Source organism: Poecilia latipinna, unplaced genomic scaffold (assembly GCF_001443285.1).
Source record: "Poecilia latipinna isolate Pla-1442-1.1 unplaced genomic scaffold, P_latipinna-1.0 Scaffold1143, whole genome shotgun sequence".
Lineage (NCBI taxonomy): Eukaryota > Metazoa > Chordata > Actinopteri > Cyprinodontiformes > Poeciliidae > Poecilia > Poecilia latipinna.
The window spans coordinates 164632-170631 of NW_015113759.1; the positions used below are offsets into that span (position 1 = coordinate 164632).

The 6000-nt window shown below is 40.4% G+C and overlaps 1 long non-coding RNA gene across 1 annotated transcript in view; it reads left to right on the forward strand.

The window, feature by feature from the left end:
* The first annotated feature begins 1510 nt into the window (after positions 1-1510).
* The window catches only part of LOC106959979 (uncharacterized), a 23256-nt gene continuing 18766 nt past the window's right edge, over positions 1511-6000 (forward strand). Inside the window, exon 1 of the long non-coding RNA XR_001427473.1 lies at positions 1511-1537. This is a non-coding gene — a long non-coding RNA (uncharacterized LOC106959979). The remainder of the gene's footprint in view (positions 1538-6000) is intronic.

Here is a 6000-nt window from a genome sequence, read left to right on the forward strand (position 1 = left end):
ACACAATGTGACACCAAAACACTGCGCAGCTCGCGTGACGTCACGCCTCTCCTCTCCTCCAGCAACATGTTGGCTTTTTTCTACAAGCAGGAAGTGAAGAGAGGCTGAAAATAGACGGAGTGATTGTGGGCCTGATGTGGAGCCAAGCAGTGGAAGCCCTGCGTGGGTCATCGTCCAAACCAAATAAACAGGATGACTTATTGCAGAGCAACAGGCCATCAACACACACCGCCCTGTATATTTAGAACACGGCTGTAAACAGCAAACAGTTTACCTCGTTTTGTGTCGATAACAGACTGTCGATGTTCTCCAAACGCTCCGAGTTCAGTGGGAACATTTACAGGAAGAAAAACTGTTTAACAAGAGAATTTACTGTCTATTTTAGTATCAACTCTGCATGTTTACTGGGGTGAATTCAGGATGAAATAAGTTGAATTTTGAACAGTTTGCCCTCTAATTAAAGGTATTTTCAGTCAAGGACAGGAGGAAATAAAAGCATTAATAATTGTCTGCTTATTGTTCCAGGATTCCTGGAAAGCAGAATTCCTGTTTATTCCCATTTAGTTTCAACTCAACAAACTTACATTCGAACATGTTGTCATTAATTTCTGTGGTTCTAAGATTGGAAAAGATGAGACACTTTTTTGTTTAAAGTTTTTCCAGCAAAAAAAGATCAAATAAATAAATCCTGAAATGCATGAAGCCATAAAAACTCCCATAATTCACCAAACATCAGCGTATTGATCCACACACAGATCCATAACAGCTTTATTTAAACTCAGGAGGCAGCAGCTTCTCTCTGGGAGGTCAAACTTTTTCAGCTCTGAATCATTTGGGAACCAGGAAGCAGCAGCAGCTGAGCTCTTGTAAAGTGGTTCTGACTCGGTTCTGGTCCAGAAGTTACCAACAAACCAGAGCAAAAACATAAAATTACTCCGTCTGGTAGATGTTTAATGATGGGTGTTGAGTTGAACTGAGTTAACTGTTACTGAACTTTTGGTAGAAGCAAAGAAGAAAGTAACAGAACGGCAGCATCTCCAGTCAGTGCAGAGACACAAACGTCTATCGGCCTGAAATATTCACTGTAATAATAGCAGCATATTCACTGTGTGAGCAGTAAAGCTCCTTCAGGGTAACAATCTAACTAGCAGACTGATTATTAATGAAGTCAATGAGACGTTTTAGTTACATGTTCTTGTGTTAGCAGGCAGCTGACATCACTCTGCATCTAAATTGTCTCAAATGCAGGAAATATTTTCTAAAACTGGAAAACTTTAAGCGTTTCTGCCCGACGTTTACACGAGTTTCAGAATTTAAATTTGTTCATGTAAAATCGGCTCTTATCCCAATATCTAACCCAAATTACTCATACTCATCAATGGCTGATCACATATCTGCATGACCTCCAGACAATAAAAAATAACCTCATCCAACTCCGGTCCATTTGCCTAGAAAGTCCGGTTTGTTTCTGAATGCGTAATCAGCAAACTCTGGTCCCCCATAAGCCTCGGTCTGGGTTCGGCTGAAGTGAACTCTGGTGCGGTTCAAACGCAGATATGAGCACCAAGTGGACCAGAGACCGCTCCAACAGCAGGTAGTGGACCACAGCACACGGCATTCTGGGTAAATTCAACTAAAACGAGCGCATTAGTCTAACGCTAGTGGGAGGAATGTCCCTTTATCTTTTACCAATGACAAAAGAGAAATCCTCCAACTGCTAAAATCTGACGTCGCTCCATTTTAAGAAGGAAGTTGCTCTCAGTGTCTTCAGAGGTTTTAGTGTCGTTTCCTTCAGTGGTTCTTGGTGCAGCGCCCCCACAGGCCCGGAGGGGAACAGGCTGGTTTGACTCAGAGCCACAGCAGCTGGAGGAGGAGCAGATGATGAAACTTTGGTCCACAATAGAACCGAGCCTACCGGACTATCAGGGGGGAATCTACAGGAAGCTCTGGCTTTTTTCTCCAACAAGTTGGAACAACTTCAATGTCTTCAATGCCAAATAAAGCAAATGAAAAAGGCCTCGATGGTCAATAATCAGTTACTCCAGCAGGTACAAAGAAAGACCAGTTTTTTAAATAAAACCAGCATTAAAACCAACTCTTCCTGACCCAATCAGGATGTATGAATGGGTCACAGACCAGTGGTGAACATGCCGAACCCTCAAAAGGCAACAAAGGGGCAGTTTGAGACTTGCGTGCCGTTATCCCTCTGACACTTCAACGTGAGCGGATCCAAATGTGTTTAGTGACAGACTTCTGTCCTCAGGGTAAAGACAGGAAACTGAATCCAGAGGCCAAACAATCCCGTAGGGAAAGTTCACATGCAGACACTGACATCACACATAACCCTGCGCTGTTCTTCATTTCCGAGACATGAAGTGGTTCCTATAATCCTGCAGCAACTAATTTATAGTCTGTTTAAGTTGAACTCCACAAAGCAGCCTGCGAGCTGCATTTCCGTCTGATTTTCTCAGCGAGTCTGTGCCTGCAGAGATGTGTTTATCTTGACGGGGTTACAATCTGCAGATGCTCGCTGATACCACCGTTTCACAAAAACACATTTTCTCCCAGCAAAGATGGCGACGTCAGCGAGGTGACTTCACGGCCGGGAGCGCGAACAGAGAGCGGTGCCGTGCGAGCGTCCGCCTGACGTCAATGTGTTGTGTTATCGTGTTTACTCTCTGTGTGGAAGACCAACACACGCCTGCTTTATTTATTGACACACTCAGAGGCAGTTATGAACCGTAACAAAACAAGTCATTTAACTTTCTGTCGAGGCGTCCTGTTCATCTCCAGATGTTTTCTCTCCAGATAGCAACGAATGGGTCAAGAAAGAAACAACATTACACCAACACATCGCTGTTGCACATAGGAAACATGAGATCTATTGTACTTACAGTTTGTTCTGAAACAGACTAAAATAAAATAGTAACAGAGTGAAATAGACTTTCTATTTATATCTCCAGTCATCTTGGATCTTTTCTAGGCTTTCTCAGAAAAATGTTATTTTTTTGGCTTTTATCCAAAACCAGCCTCCAAAACTGAAAGAAGTCAGAACAGCATCAAACATTAAATAAACTATTATAAATGGATTTCTAAGCACATCCTGTCAAGGCCAAGAATATTCATGAACACATCGCTTTGCACACAGGAAACATAAAATCTACTGTATCTGCAGTTTTGATGCACATTTTCTGAAACCGACTAAAATCAAACAGTAAGTTTCAGAGTCAGACTTTCTGTTAGTTTTTACAGTGACTTGGTTCTCCAGAAAATGTTCTTTATTTTGGCTGTTATCCAAAACTAAAGAGGAGCCAGAACTGTGTGAAAACATGAAAGAAATGATTTTAAAATGGATTTTAAAGCACATTAAGAATTTGTTCTTGTTTCTGTAGTTTAATCTGTGATAAACCCGGTCGCCTCAGACCAGAACCAGCCTCGCTCATCAGGTTGATGAGCCTTTTTGGGCCTCTGGACACTTTCAACAACAGACTTAGAGAAGATATGCAGCATCTTGATGCAGGTGCTGAAGATGAATCCATTATGAAATGATAACCCAACACTGTATTGTTCAAAACTACCAGCATTTTAAAGAAAATTCACAGAAAACTCTACAATCTATTTAAAACAAGGAAATGTGTAAATATTAAAAATAAAGTTTGTCAGCACAATATTTATTTACTCTTAATCTATCAGTATGATTTGTATTTTTAAATGTTCATGTTGGTTCCTCTCTGTTAATGACCCACAATGGTCAGTGAAATAAACTGAAAATAATAAAAACGATTTACTGAGTCTGAAAATGTTCTGAGGATGTTTGATCTTCTGCAGAAAAGAGACTCAGAGGTTTCATTCGTTTATTTCTGAAAATATTTCTGTTGAACTACAATTCAAAAGCAACATCTGATTTTCACTGGTTAATTTTCAGTTATTGCTTTGATCAGTTTCAAGATATTTTAAATATCATTGTGGGTTTTTCAGTGGTTAGCAGGGAGATACCAACTATTCTGTCGTGTGTGTGTGTGTGTGTGTGTGTGTGTGTGTGTGTGTGTGTGTGTGTGTGTGTGTGTGTGTGTGTGTGACCCAGTGATGGGGATGGAAATGAGTTGAATTTAAAGGAGCTGGTATGTCTCAAAGGATCCTTCTGTGACACAGAAGATGCTTCATGGATGCAGCAGCACCAGATGAAGCCTCACTGTGGTTCTGGATGATGTCACGGTGATCTCTTCACCAATCTACAACACCTCTAACCTGCTGCGAAGCTCTAAAACTCCATCCACTTAGTGACTCGGGGTTGGGACCCGACTCACTTCAGAGTCCAGATCCCATATCAGCAGCATCCCAAAGGAGACCCAGAGGGAAAAGGTCCTAAACCTCCTCCAAGTCAACAAAGCACATAAAACTGATTGCTTGAGGTCCCAGATGTCCTCAAGCATCCAGAGAATGACCAGAATAAACAGACGAATCAGAGCAGAAAAACCCAAACTGGTTCAATAAAAGGGAAAAAGCCCCATTCGGTTTCCTCTGTGGTTCTTAGATGTTCTCAGTGTCTCATGAGAAACAAGCACTGCAAGAAAAAAGGTTTTCTTTCCTCAAACTCAGAGCCAAATGTTCTCACACATTAATAAAAAACATGTTTTCCCTGCTTTATGATTCCATCACATACAGACACATGTGGTCTTGTTTTTAATGACAGATTGCACTAGAGGTACCATGTGACTGAAGGGAATAAACGTTAATAGAAGACAGATATAAAAATCTTCAACATGTTAAACACACTGTTTGCATCTTATTGTAGTTTTTTTAATCAAACTGCACATTTAACTTTTAATTAATGTTTTTTTCTCTCTGCTTCACTTCGTTTCCCTTGAATTGTTATACAATAGCTCCCTCTGCTGGTTAACATACCGCACTGCACCTAAAACCTGTCAGAAGTTTCTGCATAAAAGGTTTTAGCAGTAAAGCTACTTTTGGACCAAAGAGGAACCAGCTGTGGCAAATGGAACGAGACACTCAAACAAAACATTAATATTCTTGAAAGGAAAATGTTTGGGGACACAAACTATGTTTCTTTTATAAGCCATGTTTTTTAAAGTCTGGCTAAAAATATTCTCCCACTTTTTACTATAAACAGACTTGGGTACACTTATTCCATGAACCTGTCTGAGGGTTCATGTTGCTGGGAATACAATAAATAAAATAGAAAACATTAAACTGGAAAAGTCAGGAACACATCTACAATATATCTACAATATATTTTTCCTCTTTTTTAACTTCTGCCATTAAAATAAAATTTTGCATGTTTAATTTCTGAGCTGGGAAAAATAAAATAATTCATAATAAAATTAGAATTATTGATTCAAAAAAGAAAAAATGGCCCCAGAGTTTTTACCAGTTGCTTTGTTTTGGATGATGGTGACACGTTTGGATCATTTCAAAACGTTTCTTCAAAGGTTCTTGTGTTTCAGGTGATTTTGGTTTTTTTATGATATGATGCTTTTATCGTTGACCTGACAGTAATGAAGCCTCTTTTGCCCCTTGAGCTACCAGCAAAGTTGAGCAATTTGGAGGTGTGTGTGTTTGAACCACACTCCTGCATCAAGTACAGCAAACGTCTTATTACAGTCTGAAGAGTCTTATCACAGATTTCTTTCACACTTGCATTTATTTCACTTATTTTTTTCTAATTCCCCAGGTTTTGCACATCCGGTTGCCATGGAAACAGCTCAGATGATATCACATGATCTGCAGAAACGATTAAGCAAACGGTCCAAGGAGTGTGTCCTCGGTTCTACCGTTCAAGTTCACATATCTGCACTAATTCATCTGCCTCCCGTGTGTGTGTGTGTGTGTGTGTGTGTGTGTGTGTGTGTGTGTGTGTGTGTGTGTGTCTACATGCTTCATGAGCGTTGGTCTTACTTCGTGTGTGTGTGTTTACACTTGGATGAGCCTTCTGTTCAGTGTGCGGTCGCTCTCTCTCACTGAGCTGGGTTTTTAGGTCGC